At 47.5% G+C, this 27696-nt stretch overlaps 1 long non-coding RNA gene across 1 annotated transcript in view; it reads right to left on the bottom strand.

Annotated features, from left to right (window-relative positions):
* LOC149470164 (uncharacterized) overlaps window positions 1-27487 on the bottom strand; it is a 126395-nt gene extending 98908 nt beyond the window's left edge. Inside the window, exon 1 of the long non-coding RNA XR_016310136.1 lies at window positions 27414-27487. This is a non-coding gene — a long non-coding RNA (uncharacterized LOC149470164). The remainder of the gene's footprint in view (window positions 1-27413) is intronic.
* Window positions 27488-27696: the final 209 nt, after the last annotated feature.

The raw sequence follows: 27696 nt of genomic DNA, 5'->3' as shown, positions 1-27696 counted from the left end.
GCATTTCGTCAAATAATAAATGAATCATGTATACAAAGGAATGACACCAAGCATACATAAACTCTGGGCCAATGAGATTGCCAGGCCCTCATTCCTACTTTCAATCGGGCAATCAAACTGGTATATGAATTTGTGAGTGTCTAAGTTGTGGAGTTTAGTTGTATTCCACAGACACTTATACAGAACAGTTGCTTTCTATATAAAGATTTTTTCTTTTTTAATCATTGTATGTACAAATAAAATATGTATTGTTTTATACAACATTTCTTCTTTTGCTGCTAAAGTCCTATGGGAGAAAATTGAAATGTTTGTAGTGATGTTAGGGATGATAGCAACGCACCGCTCTGTATAGAACAATCTCTTTTAAGAAAAATAATTCTTCAATACTAATGCAGCTAAACAAAACAGATATAGCAAGGGAGATCTATAACTAGCAACAATCCCCCTGTATACTACAGAATTCACAGTATAATCTTCCCCAACAGCCTTCCTACAGGGGCCCCTACCACCTCCAGGCTCCAGAGTATCCAGGTTGGCTGCTGTGGCTATAGTTAGGCCACTGACTACTCCTGTTTGGTTGATTTCAGCTTTCTGAGTGGTCACCAAAACAGAAAACAAGGAAAGGTATCTTCCACAGGGACACAGGAAGCAAATACTTTTTTGGGTGGACCTCAATTTTTTTTTTGTCCCTTCTGAAGAGTTTTCATCTTACTATCTGTGTGGCCACCAAGACAGGAACTGATAATAAATCTCCCCCATAGCAAACCAAAAAAAGCAATGGAAGTTAATCACGGGGACGGGGTCTAACCATTCCCCACACTGAAAAAATACTGGTACAGATAATTAGGCCACTTAGTTGTTTGTTAATTTAATTTAATTTAAAAATGTGCAGTATCATATTAAGAATTCATAAAAAGCATGAAATGATTATACAATAGGGTATACATCCTAAAGTAGTATTCCAAGCAATTAGGTAAATATCAAAATACAAAAATATGGGAGCTGGATTACCTGTCAAATTTTTGTTATAATATATAATTTTTTATATTATACATATAATATAATTTTTGTAATTTGTTCATCCAGTTCCAAGATCCATTTCCAAGATTACTGTCCTCTTGGGTGTGTTCCTTCCACTTGATGGGAAGATCTGACCCCTAGTATACACATGGGGAGGGAGGTACAGTATTAGCACAAGGTCCATAAGCAACAGAAAAATTGATGATGGAGTACTGTGTGGTTGGGGTGTGGTGCTTCTACCTTAGGAGGGACCCACATGGGAGGACCCGAGGCTCCTGTAGCATGAAAGCAATTATGGAGCACTGCATCACCCCTCTTGGTACCCCTCCCACAGACCAATTGTAAAGTAATTTTTCATCCTAGGTTTGGGCTGTTTCTATTGAGTTTTGATGGAACTTAGAAATTTGTTCGGTAAAGGCTTGAAAGAGACAGAGATCTTGCCTTTGTTCATTGTGGAACACAGTGGCTTGTGAAGTGTGTGTAATTTTAATGACAGCAGTCAGTTAGGCAACCGCAGTGCATCTTACAATATGCCACACCAAAGTTCGTCTTGTAATAGAGCCATGCTCAGCCAAGACCTAGGGAATCACCTAAGTTAGTGGTTGTCAACTAAAGGTGGCCCCTGCAATCACTAAGGGGCCACATATAATGTCTAATATTTGTAATACTGGAGAGGACTGTAAGAGATTGTAGACCTAGTAGAGGAAATGAGGGTCAGAGAGTGTGGACATGCTACATTTTTGCCTGGGAATATGCTGCAGAAGACAATACGAAACTTGGAACATGTTATATGAAGCTAATAGAGATTAATTCAATTACCTAATTAGAGATGAGCGAAGTATTCAAAAATTCGATTCGACTGATTCGGCGAATTCGTAGAAAAATTTCGATTCGAGTCGAATATATTCGCTGTGAATTTAACTTAAAAAAGGGTGTTTCTAGGCTTCAGAGAGACTTAATATTAGTGCTGAACACTGTACCTTTAATTTAAATGCCCTTGGAGTCTGCTGGGGAAGAGAAATAATACTGTCAGGCAGTATGACATGCAGATGAGTGCCGTCGATCTTAGAATCACCGCACACTTCACTCATTTGGCCAGTCACGGGGCCAAAACCAGAGTGTGGAGCCACAGTGTGGCGGTGGAGGCAGCAGCAATGGGAGGCCATGCAGCACCCTATGACAAAAATGGAAACCACCAGCAGTGTGAGGAGACCTGAAAGTGGCACATGGCAGAGTGTGGCGATAGAGACAGCAGCAATGGGAGGCCGTACAGGGACCCATGACACACTCTGGACCTGGCAGCAGCATGAGGAGGCGGTACAGGGGCCCATGGCAGATTACGGGCCTGGCAGCAGCATGAGGAGTCGGTAGGGGGGCCCATGGCAGATTACAGGCCTGGCAGCAGCAATGGGAGGCCGTACAGGGACCCATGACACAATCTGGACCTGGCAGCAGCATGGGGAGGCGGTACAGGGGCCCATGACAGATTACGGGCCTGGCAGCAGCATTTGGAGTCGGTACGGGGGCCCATGACACACTCTGGACCTGGCAGCAGCATGAGGAGGCGGTACAGGGGCGCATGACAGATTACGAGCCTGGCAGCAGCAACTTGGACAGGAGGACGTTCAGTTTCTGCACCGTCTGGTGCGTGCTCGCAAACTGTTGTCTCTTGGAAACGGATTCCAAGAAAGACTGCTGACGGAATCCGTGAAGAGGAGTAGCAGGAGAAGGAGCATCTGAACGAGCGGAATATGCCAACAAGCGACAACAGGGGCCCATGACAGATTACGGGCCTGGCAGCAGCATGAGGAGTCGGTACGGGGGCCCATGGCAGATTAGGGGCCTGGCAGCAGCTATGGGAGGCCCGTAATCTGCCAGCACCCTATGACAAAAAATGGAACCCACCAGCAGTGTGAGGAGACCTGAAAGTGGCACATGGCAGAGTGTGGCGATGGAGACAGCAGCAATGGGAGGCCGTACAGGGACCCATGACACACTCTGGACCTGGCAGCAGCATGAGGAGGCGGTATAGGGGCCCATGGCAGATTAGGGGCCTGGCAGCAGCTATGGGAGGCCCGTAATCTGCCAGCACCCTATGACAAAAAATGGAATACACCAGCAGTGTGAGGAGACCTGAAAGTGGCACATGGCAGAGTGTGGCGATGGAGACAGCAGCAATGGGAGGCCGTACAGGGACCCATGAGAGACTCTGGACTTGGCAGCAGCATGAGGAGGCGGTATAGGGGCCCATGGCAGATTAGGGGCCTGGCAGCAGCTATGGGAGGCCCGTAATCTGCCAGCACCCTATGACAAAAAATGGAACACACCAGCAGTGTGAGGAGACCTGAAAGTGGCACATGTTTGGGGCATGATTCATGGCGGATTTAGTCAGTTGTGTCAGGAACTGGTGGTTTGAAATCCAGACTAATCCACGCCTGATTCATTTTCACAAACGTCAGTCTCTCCACACTTTGGGTGGACAGTCGTGTCCTCCGCGGAGTTGCAATACCTCCTGCCGCACTAAACACGCGCTCCGATGCCACGCTACTGGCCGGGCATGACAGCCTTTCAAGGGCAAATTCAGCTAGTTGGGGCCAAAGGTCAAGTTTCGTTGCCCAGTAGTCAAGGGGATTGTCTACCTCGGTTGGCAGGGTGCTGTCCAAGTAGGCCTAAGCCTGTTGTTTGAGGTCCTGCTCCAGGTCCACCTGATGCTGCTGCTGCTGCTGCTGCTGCGGCTGGTTAGTAGTTTCCTCACTGCGCTGGTGAAGAAAGCTACTCATCATCGACTGCAGACTGAGGCAGCCGCTGCTGGTGGAGCTGCCACTGCTCCTACCACCCCACCCCTCCCCTGCTGCCATGGCAGTGGAACGCGAGCGCACAGGGCCCACAGTGTCTGAGGATGGACGTTGGCGCAGACAGGCAGAGACCAGCTGACTACATAGGTGGTTTTTATAGTACGTTATTTTGGCCTCCCTCTCAGCAGGTGTGAAAAAGGCCACCATTTTGGAACGGTAGCGAGGGTCCAACAAGGTGGACAGCCAAAAGTCATCCCTCTGTCTGATGGTTATTATTCGGCTGTCGCTACGCAAGCAACCGAGCATGCTATGGGCCATTTGTGCCAAGGAATGCGAGGGACTCCCTGCCTCCATCTCCACAGCATACTGCCACGGTGCGTCTGGGTCCTCTGTCTCCTCCTCCTCCTCCTCCTCTACCAGATGCTCCTGCTCCTCCACTCCTGTCCGCTGAGTGGAAAAACCACCCATTTCACTCAATAATTCCTGAGCACCAATGTCCTCCTCTACCTCCTCCTCTTCTTCCTGTCCTGCCCCCACAGGGGTCATGTGGCGTTGAGATCTGTGCGCCACGTCTACCGCACCCTGACCAGCCATTGTTAACAGCATTTGTTCCAGGACGTGCAACAGAGGAATGACGTCGTTCATCCCATAGTCCTGCCGACTCACGAATAGCGTGGCCTCCTCAAAGGGCCTGAGCAAGCGCAGGTGTCACGCATGAGCTGCCAATGGCTGACATCTAAGTTACACAGGGAATACCTTTATCCGCTTTTAACATCAGGAAATCTGTGATGGCCTTTTGCTGTTCGTAAAGGCGGTCTAACATATGTAGGGTTGAATTCCACCTTGTTGCAACGTCACAGCATGAGGAGTCGGTATAGGGGCCCATGGCAGATTAGGGGCCTGGCAGCAGTTATGGGAGGCCCGTAATCTGCCAGCACCCTATGTCAAAAAATTCTACACACCAGCAGTGTGTGAGGAGACCTGAAAGTGGCACATGGCAGAGTGTGGCGATGGAGACAGCAGCAATGGGAGGCCGTACAGGGACCCATGACAGACTCTGGACCTGGCAGCAGCATGAGGAGGCGGTATATAGGGGCCTATGGCAGATTAGGGGCCTGGCAGCAGCTATAGGAGGCCCATAATCTGCCAGCACCCTATGTCAAAAAAATTCTACACACCAGCAGTGTGAGGAGACCTGAAAGTGGCACATGGCATGAGAGACTCTGGACCTGGCAGCAGCATGAGGAAGCGGTATATAGGGGCCTATGGCAGATTAGGGGCCTGGCAGCAGCAATGGGAGGCCCATAATCTGCCAGCACCCTATGTCAAAAAATTCTACACACCAGCAGTGTGTGAGGAGACCTGAAAGTGGCACATGGCAGAGTGTGGCGATGGAGACAGCAGCAATGGGAGGCCGTACAGGGACCCATGACAGACTCTGGACCTGGCAGCAGCATGAGGAGGCGGTATATAGGGGCCCATGGCAGATTAGGGGCCTGGCAGCAGCTATGGGAGGCCCTTAATCTGCCAGCACCCTATGTCAAAAAAATTCTACACACCAGCAGTGTGAGGAGACCTGAAAGTGGCACATGGCAGAGTGTGGCGATGGAGACAGCAGCAATGGGAGGCCGTACAGGGACCCATGACAGACTCTGGACCTGGCAGCAGCATGAGGAGGCGGTATATAGGGGCCCATGGCAGATTAGGGGCCTGGCAGCAGCTATGGGAGGCCCTTAATCTGCCAGCACCCTATGTCATAAAATTCTACACACCAGCAGTGTGAGGAGACCTGAAAGTGGCACATGGCATGAGAGACTCTGGACCTGGCAGCAGCATGAGGAAGCGGTATATAGGGGCCTATGGCAGATTAGGGGCCTGGCAGCAGCAATGGGAGGCCCATAATCTGCCAGCACCCTATGTCAAAAAATTCTACACACCAGCAGTGTGTGAGGAGACCTGAAAGTGGCACATGGCAGAGTGTGGCGATGGAGACAGCAGCAATGGGAGGCCGTACAGGGACCCATGACAGACTCTGGACCTGGCAGCAGCATGAGGAGGTGGTATATAGGGGCCTATGGCAGATTAGGGGCCTGGCAGCAGCTATAGGAGGCCCATAATCTGACAGCACCCTATGTCAAAAAAATTCTACACACCAGCAGTGTGAGGAGACCTGAAAGTGGCACATGGCATGAGAGACTCTGGACCTGGCAGCAGCATGAGGAAGCGGTATATAGGGGCCTATGGCAGATTAGGGGCCTGGCAGCAGCTATAGGAGGCCCATAATCTGCCAGCACCCTATGTCAAAAAATTCAACACACCAGCAGTGTGAGGAGACCTGAAAGTGGCACATGGCAGAGTGTGGCGATGGAGACAGCAGCAATGGGAGGCCGTACAGGGACCCATGACAGACTCTGGACCTGGCAGCAGCATGAGGAGGCGGTATATAGGGGCCTATGGCAGATTAGGGGCCTGGCAGCAGCTATGGGAGGCCCTTAATCTGCCAGCACCCTATGTCAAAAAATTCTACACACCAGCAGTGTGAGGAGACCTGAAAGTGGCACATGGCATGAGAGACTCTGGACCTGGCAGCAGCATGAGGAAGCGGTATATAGGGGCCTATGGCAGATTAGGGGCCTGGCAGCAGCAATGGGAGGCCCATAATCTGCCAGCACCCTATGTCAAAAAATTCTACACACCAGCAGTGTGTGAGGAGACCTGAAAGTGGCACATGGCAGAGTGTGGCGATGGAGACAGCAGCAATGGGAGGCCGTACAGGGACCCATGACAGACTCTGGACCTGACAGCAGCATGAGGAGGCGGTATATAGGGGCCCATGGCAGATTAGGGGCCTGGCAGCAGCTATGGGAGGCCCTTAATCTGCCAGCACCCTATGTCAAAAAATTCTACACACCAGCAGTGTGTGAGGAGACCTGAAAGTGGCACATGGCAGAGTGTGGCGATGGAGACAGCAGCAATGGGAGGCCGTACAGGGACCCATGACAGACTCTGGACCTGGCAGCAGCATGAGGAGGCGGTATATAGGGGCCCATGGCAGATTAGGGGCCTGGCAGCAGCTATGGGAGGCCCTTAATCTGCCAGCACCCTATGTCAAAAAAATTCTACACACCAGCAGTGTGAGGAGACCTGAAAGTGGCACATGGCATGAGAGACTCTGGACCTGGCAGCAGCATGAGGAAGCGGTATATAGGGGCCTATGGCAGATTAGGGGCCTGGCAGCAGCTATAGGAGGCCCATAATCTGCCAGCACCCTATGTCAAAAAATTCAACACACCAGCAGTGTGAGGAGACCTGAAAGTGGCACATGGCAGAGTGTGGCGATGGAGACAGCAGCAATGGGAGGCCGTACAGGGACCCATGACAGACTCTGGACCTGGCAGCAGCATGAGGAGGCGGTATATAGGGGCCTATGGCAGATTAGGGGCCTGGCAGCAGCTATGGGAGGCCCGTAATCTGCCAGCACCCTATGTCAAAAAATTCTACACACCAGCAGTGTGAGGAGACCTGAAAGTGGCACATGGCATGAGAGACTCTGGACCTGGCAGCAGCATGAGGAAGCGGTATATAGGGGCCTATGGCAGATTAGGGGCCTGGCAGCAGCAATGGGAGGCCCATAATCTGCCAGCACCCTATGTCAAAAAATTCTACACACCAGCAGTGTGTGAGGAGACCTGAAAGTGGCACATGGCAGAGTGTGGCGATGGAGACAGCAGCAATGGGAGGCCGTACAGGGACCCATGACAGACTCTGGACCTGGCAGCAGCATGAGGAGGCGGTATATAGGGGCCCATGGCAGATTAGGGGCCTGGCAGCAGCTATGGGAGGCCCTTAATCTGCCAGCACCCTATGTCAAAAAATTCTACACACCAGCAGTGTGTGAGGAGACCTGAAAGTGGCACATGGCAGAGTGTGGCGATGGAGACAGCAGCAATGGGAGGCCGTACAGGGACCCATGACAGACTCTGGACCTGGCAGCAGCATGAGGAGGCGGTATATAGGGGCCCATGGCAGATTAGGGGCCTGGCAGCAGCTATGGGAGGCCCTTAATCTGCCAGCACCCTATGTCAAAAAAATTCTACACACCAGCAGTGTGAGGAGACCTGAAAGTGGCACATGGCATGAGAGACTCTGGACCTGGCAGCAGCATGAGGAAGCGGTATATAGGGGCCTATGGCAGATTAGGGGCCTGGCAGCAGCTATAGGAGGCCCATAATCTGCCAGCACCCTATGTCAAAAAATTCAACACACCAGCAGTGTGAGGAGACCTGAAAGTGGCACATGGCAGAGTGTGGCGATGGAGACAGCAGCAATGGGAGGCCGTACAGGGACCCATGACAGACTCTGGACCTGGCAGCAGCATGAGGAGGCGGTATATAGGGGCCTATGGCAGATTAGGGGCCTGGCAGCAGCTATGGGAGGCCCGTAATCTGCCAGCACCCTATGTCAAAAAATTCTACACACCAGCAGTGTGAGGAGACCTGAAAGTGGCACATGGCATGAGAGACTCTGGACCTGGCAGCAGCATGAGGAAGCGGTATATAGGGGCCTATGGCAGATTAGGGGCCTGGCAGCAGCTATAGGAGGCCCATAATCTGCCAGCACCCTATGTCAAAAAATTCTACACACCAGCAGTGTGTGAGGAGACCTCAAAGTGGCACATGTTTGAGGCATGATTCATGGCGGATTTAGTCAGTTGTGTCAGGAACTGGTGGTTTGAAATCCAGACTAATCCACGCCTGATTCATTTTCACAAACGTGAGTCTCTCCACACTTTGGGTGGACAGTCGTGTCCTCCGCGGAGTTACAATACCTCCTGCCGCACTAAACACGCGCTCCGATGCCACGCTACTGGCTGGGCATGACAGCCTTTCAAGGGCAAATTCAGCTAGTTGGGGCCAAAGGTCAAGTTTCGTTGCCCAGTAGTCAAGGGGATTGTCTACCTCGGTTGGCAGGGTGCTCTCCAAGTAGGCCCAAGCCTGTTGTTTGAGGTCCTGCTCCAGGTCCACCTGATGCTGCTGCTGCTGCTGCGGCTGGTTAGTAGTTTCCTCACTGCGCTGGTGAAGAAAGCTACTCATCATCGACTGCAGACTGAGGCAGCTGCTGCTGGTGGAGCTGCCACTGCTCCTACCACCCCACCCCTCCCCTGCTGCCATGGCAGCGGAACGCGAGCGCACAGGGCCCACAGTGTCTGAGGATGGACGTTGGCGCACAAAGGCAGAGACCAACTGACTACATAGGTGGTTTTTATAGTACGTTATTTTGGCCTCCCTCTCAGCAGGTGTGAAAAAGGCCACCATTTTGGAACGGTAGCGAGGGTCCAACAAGGTGGACAGCCAAAAGTCATCCCTCTGTCTGATGGTTATTATTCGGCTGTCGCTACGCAGGCAACCGAGCATGCTATGGGCCATTTGTGCCAAGGAATGCGAGGGACTCCCTGCCTCCATCTCCACAGCATACTGCCACGGTGCGTCTGGGTCCTCTGTCTCCTCCTCCTCCTCCTCCTCTACCAGATGCTCCTGCTCCTCCACTCCTGTCCGCTGAGTGGAAAAACCACCCATTTCACTCAATAATTCCTGAGCACAAATGTCCTCCTCTACCTCCTCCTCTTCTTCCTGTCCTGCCCCCACAGGGGTCATGTGGCGTTGAGATCTGTGCGCCACGTCTACCGCACCCTGACCAGCCATTGTTAACAGCATTTGTTCAAGGACGTGCAACAGAGGAATGACGTCGTTCATCCCATAGTCCTGCCGACTCACGAATAGCGTGGCCTCCTCAAAGGGCCTGAGCAAGCGGCAGGTGTCACGCATGAGCTGCCAATGGCTGACATCGAAGTTACACAGGGGAGTACCTTTATCCGCTTGTAACATCAGGAAATCGGTGATGGCCTTTCGCTGTTCGTAAAGGCGGTCTAACATGTGTAGGGTTGAATTCCACCTTGTTGCAACGTCGCAGATCAGGCGATGCTGTGGAATTCCGTTCTGCCGCTGCAGCTCAAGGAGGGTGTGCTTTGCGGTGTAGGAATGGCTGAAATGCATGCAAAGTTTACGTGACATTTTAAGGATGTCTTGCAGTGGGATGGTGGATTTTAAGAACCGCTTGACAACCAGATTGAACACGTGAGCCATGCATGGCGCATGGCACAACCTTCCTTGACGCAGAGCAGACACCATGTTCTTTCCGTTGTCGGTCAACATGGTTCCGATCTTCAGTTTGCGCGGAGACAGCCATCTGTCGATTTCTCTGTTCATTACACTCAGAAGTTCCTCCCCTGTGTGACTACGTTCGCCAAGGCATACCAGGTGCAGAACAGCGTGACACCGTTGCGCCCTGCACATGTGATATGCCGGTCGGGTAATGGGACTTGGCACGGGGGTGGCGGCTGAGGACACGGCGGAAGAAGAGGTGGTAGAGGCGGACATCTTTGCCGGACCAAGGACGTGCAAACGTGGAGGCAAAAGTGGCGTGACCTGTCCAAGTTGCTGGTGCGGCTGTGACGGCACCACGTTCACCCAGTGGGCCGTAAATGACATGTACTGTCCCTGACCGTAGTTACAGCTCCACACGTCGGCGCTGCCGTGCACTTTGGCAGAGACCGACATGCTCAAAGACTGGCCCACCATGTCTTCTACATGTGAATGCAGGGCTGGCACTGCCTTTTTGGCGAAGAAATGACGGCTTGGCACTCTCCACCGCGGCTCGGCACAAGCCATCATTTCTCTGAAAGGTGCTGAGTCCACCACTTGGAAAGGGAGGGACTGCAGCACCAGCAACTTGGACAGGAGGACGTTCAGCTTTTGCACCGTCGGGTGCGTGCTCGCAAACTGTTGTCTCTTGGAAACGGATTCCAAGAAAGACTGCTGACGGAATCCGTGAAGAGGAGTAGCAGGAGAAGGAGCATCTGAACGAGCGGAAGATGCCAACGAGCGACAACTCCCCTCAGCAGAGGTGTTGGAGCCTTGACTGGCTGATGGAGGGCGATTGACGTCGGGTGACGGAGCAAGTAACGGAGCGGGTGATGGAGCGGGGGCTGGGGCGGGCAGAACCGCCGTATCTTTATCACGGTTTTCCCAGGCCACCAAATGGCGACGCTGCATATGCTGCCGCAACGCTGTAGTCCCAACATGGGCCCCCTGGCCACGCTTGACTTTCTGGCCACATAGTCGACATACGGCTACGTTTACTTCCTCGGGCGGCTTGACGAAAAATTGCCACACCGCCGAGTAGGAAACTTTGCCCCCGATACTCCTCACTGGCTGACTGCTGCTTCCTCCGTGCACACCGGCACCACTACTGGCCGTGGTGGTAGGCTGCAGTGGAGCTGGTGCTCTACTCCGTGGACGTTTGGCTCCACTGACACTGCTGCGACCCTGCTGCTGTCTCCTGGGCAACCCACCGACTGTTTTGCTCGCTGCCAAGCTGCCACCCTCTTCTCCTGATGATGCGGAAGAAATTGCCTGATGACGACGAGGCTGCCAAGTGCGATCAACCTCCTCATCATCAAGTAGGGTCTCCGCCTCACTACTAGCCCCCTCGGCTGCGTCTGGGTCAGGAGACAGACCTGTCTCTAGACCGGCTACCGAGCCACTCTCCTCGCCACTACTTCTTCGCCTGGCTGCTGAAAAGGCGGATGTCTCCCCCCGTTCCTGACCGCCCTCTGTTAGCTCTTCCTCACTGTACAGTGGGGCTGAGCCCACAGCATGCGATACTTCGCTTGGTGAGGGAACACCAAAGGACAGGGGCAGGTAGAGGACACGTGATTTCAGTGGGCTTGGTCCCGGGCCATGCCAACTAACGGTTGTGTCTGACGTACCCACCGACCGTTGGCTGTAGGTGTCAGAGGTGACCTGGGAAGAGGAAGACGACCGAGCCAACCAATCGACGACGGCAGGGTTGTCGGTGGAGACACGACCGCTGGATGACACCGGGAGCACTGGCCTCTGGCTGCGAATAGTGCTGCCTCGACCCCTTCCTCTGCTGCCACGTCTGCTCGCTCCTAAAACATTGCCTCCTCTGCCACTCCTCTGCATGTTGTCTGACATACTCTTTAATTAAACGATTATGTGTCCCTGAGTAACAATTCTGTGTCCCTGAGTAACAATTCTGTGTCTGTGCGAGTAACAATTCTGTGGCCCTAAGTAACAGTTCTGTGGCCCTCAGTAACAATTCTGTGTCCCTGATTAACGTTTCTGTGGCCCCAAGTAACAGTTCTGTGGCCCTCAGTAACAATTCTGTGTCTGTGCGAGTAACAATTCTGTGTCTGTGCGAGTAACAATTCTGTGGCCCTAAGTAAAGTTTCTGTGGCCCTAAGTAACAATTCTCTGGCACTCAGTAACAATTCTGTCTGTCCCTGAGTAACAATTCTCTGGCACTCAGTAACAATTCTGTCTGTCCCTGAGTAAAAATTCTGTGGCCCTAAGTAAAGTTTCTGGGGCCCTGAGTAACAATTATCTGGCACTCCGTAACAATTCTGTCTGTCCCTGAGTAACAATTCTCTGGCACTCAGTAACAATTCTGTCTGTCCCTGAGTAAAAATTCTCTGGCCCTAAGTAAAGTTTCTGTGGCCCTGAGTAACAATTCTCTGGCACTCCGTAACAATTCTGTCTGTCCCTGAGTAACAATTCTCTGGCACTCAGTAACAATTCTGTCTGTCCCTGAGTAAAAATTCTGTGGCCCTAATTAAAGTTTCTGTGGCCCTAAGTAACAATTCTCTGGCACTCAGTAACAATTCTGTCTGTCCCTGAGTAACAATTCTCTGGCACTCGGTAACAATTCTGTCTGTCCCTGAGTAACAATTCTCTGGCACTCAGTAACAATTCTGTCTGTCCCTGAGTAAAAATTCTGTGGCCCTAATTAAAGTTTCTGTGGCCCTAAGTAACAATTCTCTGGCACTCAGTAACAATTCTGTCTGTCCCTGAGTAACAATTCTCTGGCACTCCGTAACAATTCTGTCTGTCCCTGAGTAACAATTCTCTGGCACTCAGTAACAATTCTGTCTGTCCCTGAGTAAAAATTCTGTGGCCCTAAGTAAAGTTTCTGTGGCCCTGAGTAACAATTCTCTGGCACTCCGTAACAATTCTGTCTGTCCCTGAGTAACAATTCTCTGGCACTCAGTAACAATTCTGTCTGTCCCTGAGTAAAAATTCTGTGGCCCTAATTAAAGTTTCTGTGGCCCTAAGTAACAATTCTCTGGCACTCAGTAACAATTCTGTCTGTCCCTGAGTAACAATTCTCTGGCACTCGGTAACAATTCTGTCTGTCCCTGAGTAACAATTCTCTGGCACTCAGTAACAATTCTGTCTGTCCCTGAGTAAAAATTCTGTGGCCCTAATTAAAGTTTCTGTGGCCCTAAGTAACAATTCTCTGGCACTCAGTAACAATTCTGTCTGTCCCTGAGTAACAATTCTCTGGCACTCCGTAACAATTCTGTCTGTCCCTGAGTAACAATTCTCTGGCACTCAGTAACAATTCTGTCTGTCCCTGAGTAAAAATTCTGTGGCCCTAATTAAAGTTTCTGTGGCCCTAAGTAACAATTCTCTGGCACTCAGTAACAATTCTGTCTGTCCCTGAGTAACAATTCTCTGGCACTCAGTAACAATTCTGTCTGTCCCTGAGTAAAAATTCTGTGGCCCTAAGTAAAGTTTCTGGGGCCCTGAGTAACAATTATCTGGCACTCAGTAACAATTCTGTCTGTCCCTGAGTAACAATTCTCTGGCACTCAGTAACAATTCTGTCTGTCCCTGAGTAACAATTCTCTGGCACTCAGTAACAATTCTGTCTGTCCCTGAGTAAAAATTCTGTGGCCCTAAGTAAAGTTTCTGTGGCCCTGAGTAACAATTCTCTGGCACTCCGTAACAATTCTGTCTGTCCCTGAGTAACAATTCTCTGGCACTCAGTAACAATTCTGTCTGTCCCTGAGTAAAAATTCTGTGGCCCTAATTAAAGTTTCTGTGGCCCTAAGTAACAATTCTCTGGCACTCAGTAACAATTCTGTCTGTCCCTGAGTAACAATTCTCTGGCACTCGGTAACAATTCTGTCTGTCCCTGAGTAACAATTCTCTGGCACTCAGTAACAATTCTGTCTGTCCCTGAGTAAAAATTCTGTGGCCCTAATTAAAGTTTCTGTGGCCCTAAGTAACAATTCTCTGGCACTCAGTAACAATTCTGTCTGTCCCTGAGTAACAATTCTCTGGCACTCGGTAACAATTCTGTCTGTCCCTGAGTAACAATTCTCTGGCACTCAGTAACAATTCTGTCTGTCCCTGAGTAAAAATTCTGTGGCCCTAATTAAAGTTTCTGTGGCCCTAAGTAACAATTCTCTGGCACTCAGTAACAATTCTGTCTGTCCCTGAGTAACAATTCTCTGGCACTCAGTAACAATTCTGTCTGTCCCTGAGTAAAAATTCTGTGGCCCTAATTAAAGTTTCTGTGGCCCTAAGTAACAATTCTCTGGCACTCAGTAACAATTCTGTCTGTCCCTGAGTAACAATTCTCTGGCACTCGGTAACAATTCTGTCTGTCCCTGAGTAACAATTCTCTGGCACTCAGTAACAATTCTGTCTGTCCCTGAGTAAAAATTCTGTGGCCCTAATTAAAGTTTCTGTGGCCCTAAGTAACAATTCTCTGGCACTCAGTAACAATTCTGTCTGTCCCTGAGTAACAATTCTCTGGCACTCGGTAACAATTCTGTCTGTCCCTGAGTAACAATTCTCTGGCACTCAGTAACAATTCTGTCTGTCCCTGAGTAAAAATTCTGTGGCCCTAATTAAAGTTTCTGTGGCCCTAAGTAACAATTCTCTGGCACTCAGTAACAATTCTGTCTGTCCCTGAGTAACAATTCTCTGGCACTCCGTAACAATTCTGTCTGTCCCTGAGTAACAATTCTCTGGCACTCTGTAACAATTCTGTCTGTCCCTGAGTATGAATTCTGTGGCCCTAACTAGCGTTTCTTTGTCCCTAAGTAACAGTTCTGTGGCCCTCAGTAACAGTTCTGTGTCTGTGCGAGTAACAATTCTGTGTCTGTGCGAGTAACAATTCTGTGGCCCTAAGTAACAGTTCTGTGGCCTTCAGTAACAATTCTGTGTCTGTGCGAGTAACAATTCTGTGTCTGTGCGAGTAACAATTCTGTGGCCCTAAGTAAAGTTTCTGTGGCCCTAAGTAACAATTCTCTGGCACTCAGTAACAATTCTGTCTGTCCCTGAGTAACAATTCTCTGGCACTCAGTAACAATTCTGTCTGTCCCTGAGTAAAAATTCTGTGGCCCTAAGTAAAGTTTCTGTGGCCCTGAGTAACAATTCTCTGGCACTCAGTAACAATTCTGTCTGTCCCTGAGTAACAATTCTCTGGCACTCAGTAACAATTCTGTCTGTCCCTGAGTAAAAATTCTGTGGCCCTAATTAAAGTTTCTGTGGCCCTAAGTAACAATTCTCTGGCACTCAGTAACAATTCTGTCTGTCCCTGAGTAACAATTCTCTGGCACTCAGTAACAATTCTGTCTGTCCCTGAGTAACAATTCTGTGGCCCTAATAACGTTTCTGTGGCCCTAAGTAACAATTCTCTGGCACTGAGTAACAATTCTGTCTGTCCCTGATTATGAATTCTGTGGCCCTAACTAGCGTTTCTTTGTCCCTAAATAACGATTCTGTGGCCCTCATTAACAAGTCTGTGTCCCTGAGTAATGGTTCTCTGTCCCTAAGTAACTTTTCTCTGTCCCCAATTATCGTTTCTGTGGCCCTAACTCTGTCCCTGTCCCTAGTACAGAGCGGTCTGCCTCTGTTCAATAACTGCAGGCAAATGAAGAATTCCAAAATGGCCGCTATTTATAGCTCGACCATTACACAGTGCTGGCTGGCTGGCTGCTGATAGGCTGATGCGATCACATGTAGTTGAGGAATGCATTATGGGTCAGCGCGCCTTGTCTGCGCGCCTTCCCAGACATCCCCGCTCCGTCGCCGCACATGTCAGCCGCCATTTTCTGAAAAATTTCGATTCGCGCGTCCGAATTAGGCTATTTTTCGGATTCGGCACGAATCGAAATTTTTCCGATATTCGACTCGAATTCCACTTCGGATACTTCGATTCGCTCATCTCTATACCTAATCAATGTTCCCACTACAGACTGCTGTGGTCCAAGGGCCGCACAGGTTGGGCACTAGGACCCTAAGTGGCAGCCAGTTAGCATGACCCCAGGTGTGAGCAGTGGTGTATGTAGGTTTTGTGCTGCCCTAGGCAACACAAAAATAAGCTCCCCCCCACCCCACGGAGAGACCCTGACACTGACAAACACCCCCTCCCCCATGATAAGAGGCTGACATTGACCAACAGCACCCCCCCCCCACCCGAGAGAACCACCTACTACCACCGCCCCATACACACTGGCAACCCCCCCACATCCTGATGAGAGAGAAGACACTCACCTTCACAGCTCCAGACATCCCCGGGAACAAGAGTCAGGCTTTGCATACACCATTAAGCAGCCTGCAGCCTCTCTCTGATCTCACCTGGTCCCCATGCTGTGTGTGTCCTTTCTTCCATCCCTTTTTTCAGGGGCGGCTCTGCATCCCTGAAAAATGCTGCTGCCCCCCTGAAAAATGACAATGCCCCCTGAAAAATGCTGTTGCCCCCCTGAAAAGTGCTGCTGCCCCCCTGAAAAATGCTGCTGCTGCTGCCCCCCTGAAAAACGCTGCTGCTGCCCCCCTGAAAAATGCAGCTGCCCCTGAAAAATGCTGCTGCTGCCCCTCTGAAAAATGCCGCTGTCCCCTGAAAAATACTGCTGCCCCACTGAAAAAATGCCGCCCTAGGCAAATGTCTTGTTTGCCTTGTGGTAAATACGCCCCTGGGTGTGAGACATGACAGCTTGGGAACTGGGCTTGTAACCACAGAGCAGCAGAGGCCTCAGAAGTAAAGTGTTGAGTACTCTTATCTAAGCCAAGGGACTAAGTAGTGGAACCATGAAGTGTTTGTACTGCAGAACAGGTGGGAATGGCATAGAGCTTCGGAATAATGCCATAGAAAAGATGAGAAGGATGTGAGGCCCCATACAGGTCCAGGAAATGGCTTAATAACCCTGTTGGTAGGGAGCCCTTTCAACACTCAGCTCTACCACAGAGCATAGTCTACCCTAGCAGAGAAGGAGACCTGATTTTTCTCTGTTGCAGTTAAGTAATACTTACAGGCAGGGGCGGACTGACCATTTGGAAACTCGGGCACTGCCCGAGGGCCCGGGGTTAGTAGGGGGCCCCATGAGATGCCCCTGGTACCTTTTTCATAGGCTTTTTTGAGTTTGGGCAAGGACACAGGGGCCCCATGATCCCCTATTGCCCGGGGGCCCCATGAGTTGTCAGTCCGCCCCTGCTTACAGGTCTTCTCCCTCCCTCAGCCTGTGACTGGTCAGTGGAGCAGCGGACTAATGAGCCCATGTGTCTGACACTCAGCTCTTTCCTCCTATCTTTTCTTAGCTCATGAGTCCTGCAGGTCAAGTGACTTGCTCCTTGTGCTATTTTTCCTCACTCCACTGTGAGTTTTGCCGAACTAAAGATTGTGAGTTAAATTTAGATACAGCATATTGCTTGCATTTAAAAAATACATTTAATGGTGCGATAATGATTACACAGCTGCATTCATTTGTGTCTCTTATATTGACCTGGAGTTTACTTTTAATGAAAAGCATGAACCGAAAAAAGCGCATATGATTTTTTTTTTCTGTGGGTGAAATGTGGAGTTGCCCAGTGACCACGGACTGAGAACATGGCTCTGTCAGAGAAACTAAAAGCCAAACTTTGTCACCGTCAAATGAAACTCTGACAACTGTGCTATCATTATTCTGAAATTAATGTGTTATCCATTTAAATGAGCAGCTGAAAGAACATTTGGAAAACATTTAAATCCTGGTGGACCTACACTCATTTTTTGATGACTGCTTCACCTGAGCTACAATCGTCTGAATCATTTGTTTATTCTAAATATCCATTGCTTGGTAATAAATAATGTAGGATCGTTCTCAACATCTGAGACGACTTTACTGACAGTATCATCTTTGTTACGATAAGTGGAAAAATAGCGCTAGACCCGTATGTTTGTCTTACTGGTGTCGCTGTCTTAAACTATTGATGTTCATGGAAGTTTTCTGGTTCCTGGTCAGGCGGCTTCTTCACCCCAGACGATCCCCACATTCTCCTTGATTTGTGGTGTAATGTAACAAAAATGGAAATTGAAGCGCCACACAACTGCTAAATGGTCAAGATACATTCCAATACAAGTCAGGGGGATGATCCAAAGAGTAGCCAATGCATTTGTCAACCATCTGCTGACAAGACCTGTGCTTGTAGTCACACTGGAAGAAATACTGTTCCATTAAAGGTCCACTTCACTTCCAGTCCAATCCCATTGTTCTCAAACAAGCCCTGATGAAGGTGTAGTTTTTCCACTCTTGAAACTCTTTGGATTGTCCCCCCCTGACTTTTATTGCAATAAAGTCGTATCTAGACCTTTTAGTATTGGTAGCTTTTCAATTTGCATTTTTGTTACAGTATCATCTTCATGGGTTTGTTGTTTCATATCATAACACGTTTTATTGTATGGTAGAATATTACACATTAACGCACTAATATGTTCGATTAGGGGAGCTCCTACGCAGTGGAGATGATCATAGGCACCCCCCAAACTCATCTCTATCCAACTTCCAAGTCATGCTTTTTTTCACTCAAGTGAACTGTGGGCTGTGTCAGTCCCTTCCCCGCAGCACATGTAGCCAAAGGGGTAGGATGCTGGTGACATCAGTGCCTTATATAAACACATGTCCATATTCCTCCATATTTCCTCAGTATGGGCTTGTGTCTGTATTTCCTCAGTATGGGCTTGTGTCTGTATAAGGGCACTGACATCAGTGAAACCACTGAGCTTCCAGCATACTATAGCTGTGTCTACAATAGATTCAGGGTTGCTTCACACCACAATTTCTGCATTTCAATAAGGTTCTGTATATGGGTTTTTGATGGATTACGGTGGGTTTTTGATGGATTACGTTCAGGTCCTTTTTTCCCCTCTTTTGTTTCTTCATCTCAGTTGAGGACAATTGAGAACATGTGCATTCCGGTGTGTTTTTTATGCACTTTGCCATGTTCCAGATGTGTTCAATACAGAAAAAATGCAACATGTTCTACTTTTGTTGACTGGACTGCAATTGAACACACTGCACTGGTGTGAACTAGGTCCATTGGAATACATGTTAAACACTGTCCATTCACTTTTGATGCAGAATAAAAATGCACTGGACTGCATCTGGGGTGAACCAGCCCTTATTGCATCTACAGAACTTACACATACTTCCTCACTGGGTAGGTAGGAGCAGGGTTTTTTTTCAGCTGGAACTTGATGCAACCACCTCTGACTCAGACCCTCCAGACCAGCTTTTGTGTTTATAAGTGACAGCATGTCCCATATGGAAGAAAAATATATTTGAAATATATTTTAAAAATATTCTTCCCAAATATATTGACATATATTTGAAATACTACAATTTTGGCCATATTCAATATATTTCAGAATATATTTCTCTCTCTCTCTCTCTCTCTCTCTCTCTCTCTCTCTCTCTCTCTATATATATATATATATATATACTGCATGTTGAAATGTGTTTTTATATATTACAAAATATATGAAAAATATTTTTAAAAATATATATTATATAGATTTTTTTTAATATATAAAAAGTAATTTTAACATATATTTTTACATATATTTGTAAATCCATTCCAAAAATGTAGATTTGTATTTTTAAAGACATACAGTATATTTGAAAATGCATTTTTACAAATATGTTTCATATATTATGTAATAAAAACACATTTCAACATTATATATATATATATATATATATATATATATATTTATTGAAATATATTGAATATGGCCAAAATTGTAGTATTTCAAATATATGTCAATATATTTGGGAAAAATATTTTTAAAATATATTTCAAATATATTTTTATTCCACGTGGGGTCTCCCAATGACTCCCACAGATCTGATCTCCTGAGTGGCTCCCACTGAGTGCAGGATGGGGACAAGGAGATGCAAGTGCCTGGGGTGCAGTGTGGATGCTGGCACCCCCACTGTTTGATCTCCCTGCAAGTGTGAGAGGCGGAGCCACCTACAGTGTGCGGGGAGGTACTAGAGCTGGCTGGGTGCTTCGGCCTAATACTGCAACAAAGGCAAGACATGTGGAAGATGATGGAGCTTTTAAGAAGGGGGGAGAAGATGGGGGCAATGGAGGGGGGGTTGCATGCAGAGGTCAGAGTTGAAGAGGGATAAAAGTGAGATGTGGATGGGGGGATGCAGAGGCAAGCAGCTGAAGAAGAAGGTTGAACTCTGCACTCTGTGTGTAGCACACCCCTGAACTCTGCACTCTGTATACAGCGCACTCCTGAACTCTGCGTGTAGCATAGCCCTGAATCCATGAACTCTGCATTCTATATGTAACACCCGCCCCCCCCCCCCTCTGAATGCTGCACTCTGTATGAAATACGCTCCTGGTATTTAATGCCCCTTTAAGACCCTCCCACTATTTGTGAAATTTGACTGCACCCACTATTTGATGCTGTTTGGTGTGTGTGTGCTTCGGGGGGTAGAGCGGGGGGTTTGGGGGGTCATAGTTGAGTTTCTGCACCTATTTTCTGGGCAAAAAAGCCCTGGGTAGGAGGGTACTAGGTGTGACTACCTAAGGCCTCTGCCTCTACTTCCTAAATCACTAATCAATGTCACATTTCCAAGGCAAGTTTTAATCTAATCGACGACAGATAAAAACCTTCTAGTACTGCAGTTTTTTTTACATCAGGCTTTCTGCGTGTGAGAAGCAGCAGGAAGGGTGTTCCAGCATCACCAGCAGGTGTGTTCCAGGATCCCCCAACATGTGTGTTCCAGCATCACCAGCAGGTGTGTTCCAGGATCCCCCAACATGTGTGTTCCAGCATCTCAACCCAGTATCACTGGATTACAAAAAAAGGAGTAGATGGTGCAGAACAACAAGGCCTTGATAAAAACAGAAGTACAGATAGACTTTGCTCAAAGCATCTCATGCCATCAGTTTATTTGTGGATTTAGTGTGCATTCTCTAAAGGAAAGCTGTAAAAGACTAGAAGCTACACTGCATTTTATGTAAATCTAGCATTTAGTTGCCAGCATTCCTTTCCCAAAAATGGCCCTAAATCTGATCATATGAAATTGCAGGCAACATTTTCTAGGTTATGCACCCCCTCGTCTGTATTTCTCAGAGATGGATGCTGCAGAGAACAGAATCACGTGACCAGAAGCTGGAATCCTACCTGGTAGCAATGTGAAAATCTTACTTCTAAACCCAAGTAGGTTACAAAGGATTTTCTAAAATGTAAAGTAAACAGAGTTGTTGTGCCCCAGGGGTACACTTTACTGGAAAGCATAAGCAGCTGACTCATTGATTTTATGCATTGCCTGCAGTTGCCCTTTAAATGCTTCCAGATAATCGCTTGCAGTTATTTCCAAGTTGTGTTTGATAGCTGGAGCTTTAAACCCAGATAACTCATGAAACAGTGAAGAAAAATGATGGCATCATAGCCGGCATTGCAATGAGAGCACAGAGTGACACCTTACTGTATGATAAATAGAACATCTTCACAGAGAGAGAAAATGTGCAGGAACGGCGAGTGCAGATTGAGATTAATGGCACCGATCCCGGCATTCTTATTAATTTAGGGACCAGCTTGAGAATGACAAATGTTAAAACAATGGTTGCACTTGAACTCAGCGGCCTGGCATTACAGTGTTCAAAGCAGATGATTGTTTCTAAGTGCTTTGAACTAGTGAGTGCTGAAACTTCAGATATAGGTTGCTCGGCTATGCCAAAATCCCTTTCCCTTCTGGGACACTACGGTTCCCTAGATCACTCCCAAAACACATACAGTGCCCTTTCATCTATATATAAAATATAAAAGATGACCTTTTTTTGTATTCGCGCTACAGGTTTTAAAGTATAGCTAAAGCCAAAACTCATTTTTTTTATCTTGTGATCAGAAAGTGATGGGTCATTTAACAATTTTCAGTAGCCACTGGGAAAGAAAGAGATTGAAAATATAATGGGGACAACTACTCCAACAACAGATATCTATGTGGGGATTTGTTAGAGATTTTCTCTTACTTACTGTTGTGTTTCCCAAAAAGGAAGTGAGGACAAAACTCGACAATAAGACAGATTTAAAGAAGAGTTCCAGTTTAAAATCGAATGCCTTCCTTAAAGAATTTGTAAATCCAACATTTCATATTCCTGATATTCCTGATATGTGCCTGCTGTACTATGAACTTGTATGAAAAAGTATCCCATTCTCTTTGTATTGCTTCCTTTGTGTGATATTCCTGGTGTTCCTGTCAGTCCCTCTGAATTCCTATTAAGACTGACTACACCAACATGGGAACACACCATGGTCAGTTGTCTAGCTATGCTGGGTCTGCTCTCCTGCAATGGTGAGATTTGTCCTGACATGCCCCCCTTTCCCCTGCACAATTCTTTACTGGAAAGTTCAGTGTGCTGCTTTCCTCCCCCAGCTCTTATACAGCTGTGGACAGAGGGATCTACTGAAGAAGCCCAGAGGGCGTAACACATATGCAAGTACTTGTAAGAATGTCTGTGTTCCTGGCAGGGGCGGACTGACCATTTGGAAACTCGGGCACTGCCCGAGGGCCCGGGGTCAGTAGGGGGCCCCATAAGATGCCCCTGGTACCTTTTTCATGGGCTTTTTTGAGTTTGGGCAATGACACAGGGGCCCCATGATCCCCTATTGCCCGGGGCCCCATGAGTTGTCAGTCCGCCCCTGGTGCTGCCCATGACAACCAATCAAATTTCAGCTCTCATAATTTGAAAAGTTAAAGTTAGAACACATACATTAGAATGATCATTCTAAATTCTGATTTGTAATTCCATTTAAATACAATGAAAATAAAACCAGCTATTGTATTTCCATTGCATTAAAAAAACAACTTTAAAAAAAAAAGTCTCATCAGAAGAGATGATGCTCTCTTATGTAAAAAAGAAAAATTAAAAGTTCAAACAAGGAATGCCAAATGACATTTTACGTTCTGCCAGCAGAGAAATAAAATGCAAATCCAAGTTATACTTTGGATTCACTGAAATATTAAAAATATATCAGCAATACGGAGGTTTCAAGATCAGGCATATTAACGTCAATAATGGTGAGACTTGGTTTAATACCTTGAACTTAGAATAAATGAGAAAAGAAATATTTAGGAAAAAAGTTCAGATGTTCTTAAGGAAAACAGGGAGTGAAAATGATGTAGAAGGATTATTAAAGTTAATAATAAAACATAATTTCACCCTAGAGTGTGTCTTTTTAGTAATGAATGAAACAAAATGATAATTTTCTTGTACATATTAGTTCACCCATCTTTAATGTTTTACCTGTATTTTAATCAGTTACTTTGATCTTCAGTGCAGTTTCTTTTTTTTTTGCAAACTTGCCTATCCATCCATGTCTCCATGCTTTATTTTGTTGAGAAGTCACTTTGAAAAACATGGCTCTAGCCACAGCCATCTTTACTAAGGGCAGATGATTCATGTAGCATTTACTTTCTGGAATCGATCTGCCCTTAGCTCAGGCATGCAGGCAGGAGGATGTGCTTAGCTGAGAAAGCCCCTCCTCCAGGTGAAAGAAAAAAATGCCCATGAAGACTCCTTTGATGCATGACATCATTTTGACCCAAGCCAGAAACCATGAAGATAACTTATATCTTATACATCCTTATATCCCAAGGAATGTATGTCCACACAAATTAGTAGATCTGCTGCACTTTAGTGATGGAATTCAGGAAATGGCATAACAGTCACGTCGCATCGACATACATTCTGGAGTCATTTGACATTGCACAGTCAATCACATTTAGTGAACGGTTCACAGCAGTCACATGTGAAAGCTTATGCAGCCCTTTACACAGTCATCTAATAGTCTCTCCTTCCACCCGGGGTCATTACTGTGCTCTCTGTAGCCAACTCCTCAGTAGGTACGCATCTTTCAGGACCCTCCAGGGGAACAGCCTCATTCAGGGAACTCTTAGCCTGCCCTAAAAGGACTACTGCAATCTGCCATAGCCCGCACCTCCATAAGAGACAGACAATCAACATTCGACTCTTCTGGGTGCAGGTCTACTCTTTCTTGGCCTCCTGCCCTGTACAGGGCCTCCATGTGTTGGTTACATCTGTGCTGGTGTGAGGTGCTTGGCTCCCATGCCCCAAGTCACTAGGGCTGCTCCCATCCTGGCTTATAACTGAGCCCTGACTCACCCCTGACATCACTACAGTAGGGCTCTAACCCAAAGGGGCCTAACACCTGATGACACTGTCATGACCAGAAACTATACTGGTACAGAGCCACCTAATGGCAGACTAGCTAGCTGCACCTGCCTACGATTAGATCATTGCAATGAATATTCATGCAAATTATTGAGCAAAGATACGCAACTCTATTAGTAAATCAGCTTTGAAGATGATTTACTAAACGCAATAGCTTATTCATTTTGCAATGGAATTTACACTATGAAAAAGAATCTTCGCTCAGCTCATTAAATGTGGTGAACATTCACTTTGGAAAGGATACTCAATCATGTGCAAGGAAAAAGCTGAATTTTTGCTTGTACGTAATCGTATTACTCAAATGAACAAAGCTTCACTAAGCTAAGTGAAAATGCACTTGCAAAGTTATACATGCTCTACTTATTTAGTAAATCAACTCCACAGAAAACAATGCACTCCCTATGCGGCTGATATAGTCTACTTCATTCATTACAGCAGAGAGATTGATTGATGCTAAGTAAAATACAGAGCTCCCTCTACTGGTTAAAGTGTATCTAAAACCAAATAGATTGTTGCTTATGTAATGTCAAAAAGTTGAATCTTTTTTTTCTGTATGTCCATCTAATAAGAAAGCCCAGGACTACAGCCATACTTGGAAACTCCCAGCACTTACCCAACTCAATCAGGCATTTCCATCTCCCTTCATTCTGCAAGGAGAGAGGAGGAGGAGGGTGTCCCTCCTGTGTACAATGTAGTGCAGGGTGTGTATTCTGCTCTCCCTGGCTTTTCATATATATTTCAGAATAGCAGCTGGTTCCTTGGCCTGTAGAAAGCTACTGCACCTGCTGAGACCTAACCACTGCCTGGCTGTAAATGATAGACACAAGAGATCCTTATGAAATACTGTATATGGCCTAATACAATATATAATAATAATAATAAAATAATTATATATATATATATATATATATATACACTATATTGTCAAAAGTATTGGGACGCCTGCCTTTACAGGCACATGTGCTTTAATGGCATCCCAGTCTCAGTCTGTAGGGTTCAATATTGAGTTGGCCCCGCCCTTTGCAGTTATAACCAGGGGAATTTACAACAAGACAAACAAGGCATATGCCTAGGGCCGCATTTTTCTGGAGGGCAGCGCTGCCCCCTGGACTGAAGAAGGGACACACATGGCATGGGTTTCAGGTAGGATCCGAGAGAGGCTGTGGGCTCCTTGACGGCTTAACGGTATATGCAGAGCCCGCTTCTCACTCCCAAGGATGTCCGGAGCTGCGAAGGTGAGTGTCTTTCTCCCTCTCGCCAGGAAGGGAAGGCAGTGTATGGCAATGGTAGTGGAAGGCTCTCTCGGGTGGGGGGGCAGGGGTGTTGTTGGTCAGTGTCTCAGGCTCTCTCCTTCACGGGGGTGGGGGGGTGGCGTTGGTCAGTGTCAGGCTCTCTCCACGAAGGGGGGTGTGGGGGTGGCCAATTTTTGTGTTGACTAGGGCAGCACAAAACCTACATACACCACTTGCAATAACAGCTGTCCACAAGGTTGAGGAGTGTGTCTATGGGAAGGTTTGACCATTCTTCCAGAAGCACATTTGTGAGGTCAGGCACTGATGTCGGATGAGAAGGTCTGGCTCGAAGTCTCTGCTCTAATTCATCTCAAAGGTGTTCTATGGGGTTGAGGTCAGGACTCTGTGCAGGCCAGTCAAGTTCCTCCACCCCAAACTCGCTCATCCATGTCTTTATGGAGCTTGCATTGTACACTGGTGTGCAGTCATGTTGGAACCGTAAGGGGCCATCCCCAAAACTGTTCCCACAAAGTTGGGAGCATGAAATTGTCCAAAATGTCTTGGTATGCTGGATCATTTGATCGCTGGATCACTATACCCAGTGAAATGACTGGCCTCAGGTGATACACAGAAAAGAAACAAATCTTCTTTCAGTGTACATAGGTTGTACCTGTTTATCTGAAGCCCTCTCTCTATATCTGTTCAAAGTTCAGAATTTACACAGCATTGCTGAGCTCCAGAAGGCAGAGGGCGGGAATCTGATATCACACACTGCACAGCACAGAAAGGAGAGCTGAGATTAACCAGAGATCCGAGTGGAGGGAATGGATACCCCCCTTCCACAATCTTAGAGAGAAACATGCACAGCTGAGGCTGTCGATCGCCTGCTGTGTGCTGTAGGGTGTGGGGCTGTCTCCCGCGATAGTTGGCATAGACTGTCAGAAGTGACTCATGCAGATAGCAGAGGAAGAAAAAGCAGACAGAAATCACATTCACACTTTGAACTGAGGCAAGTAAACACTATAGAAGTATATGCTTTTCATTATTCATATCAATAGTATTCAACATTTTAAAAGGGCTCAACTGTTGTCTCTCTGTTTTCCTGTGAAGAAACCCTTCCTGCCTCTCTGAAAAGTGGATCTGTAGTGGATTGCTATTCAGAGCAGGGGTAGACTGACCATTTGGAAACTCGGGCACTGCCCAAGGGCCTGGGGTCAGTAGGGGGCCCCATGAGATGCCCCTAGTACCTTTTTCATAGGCTTTTTTGAGTTTGGGCAAGGACACAGGGGCCCCATGATCCCCTATTGCCCGGGGGCCCCATGAGTTGTCAGTGTGCTCCTGATTCAGAGAGTGTGTGCAAGGCGGTGAGAATATCTTCTCCTCACAGCCTGTTTTAACTCTAAAAAGTCAAGTGCATGGACTGCCTGCAGCTTCAGTGCGGTTGTGTCAGGGTCGAATGTGAAATGCAGTTTAATTTCCTTCCATGGCTGTTGCGTGGGTACAGCCCTGGGTGCCTGCATACCCTTCTTTAAGTGGGTGGTTGGGGGATGGTAAAAACCACCTTCTGGCCACCTGTAAGAACGAGCCCTTAGGGTTGGTTCACACCACAATTACTGTGTTCCGGATGCATTTTTGCATGCATGTTTTTGATGCGTTCTGGTACATTTTTCTTTTTTTCTTCATTTCAGTTGAGGACTTGTGTGTTCCAATGCATTATTGATGCATTCCATACAGAAAAAATACAGCATGTCCTACTTTTGTTAATTGCACTGCAATGCACTGGACAGGTGTGAACTAGGGCCATTGGAATCCATGTTTAACCCTGTGCATGCGTTTTTGATGGAGAATAAAAATGCCCTGGACTGCATCTGGTGTGAACCAGCCCTTAATCTCTTTTGCCCGTGTACATTTCATTATGGAGCAGCCATATAATATGCTCAGAATGTAGAATCAGAACTTACCGTACTTCACTGTTTCTTGTTCCATCCTTGATTCTGTAGTCCCATGGGAGCTCTGTGCTGCAGCTACTATTCTCTTTCTGTCTGGGAAGTAGAGAGTGCTTACCTCACATAACCATCAGACCGGGGTCTCTGCCAGAGCCAGGCTGTCTTATCGGTTTGACATTCTGCAAATGCCGAGATTAGTGCAATAAGGACTGCACACAGCCAGGTTAATTATACCGAAATCCTATCGACATTTTCTATGTATTTCAGTTCTTTACAGAAATTGGTGGACAAGATAATA

The sequence above is a fragment of the Staurois parvus genome, unplaced genomic scaffold (genome assembly GCF_062004578.1).
Source record: "Staurois parvus isolate SC_StPar_1 unplaced genomic scaffold, SC_StPar_1.0 ptg000051l, whole genome shotgun sequence".
In the NCBI taxonomy this organism is placed as follows: Eukaryota; Metazoa; Chordata; class Amphibia; order Anura; family Ranidae; genus Staurois; species Staurois parvus.
This window is presented reverse-complemented; position numbering and strand designations above follow the sequence as displayed.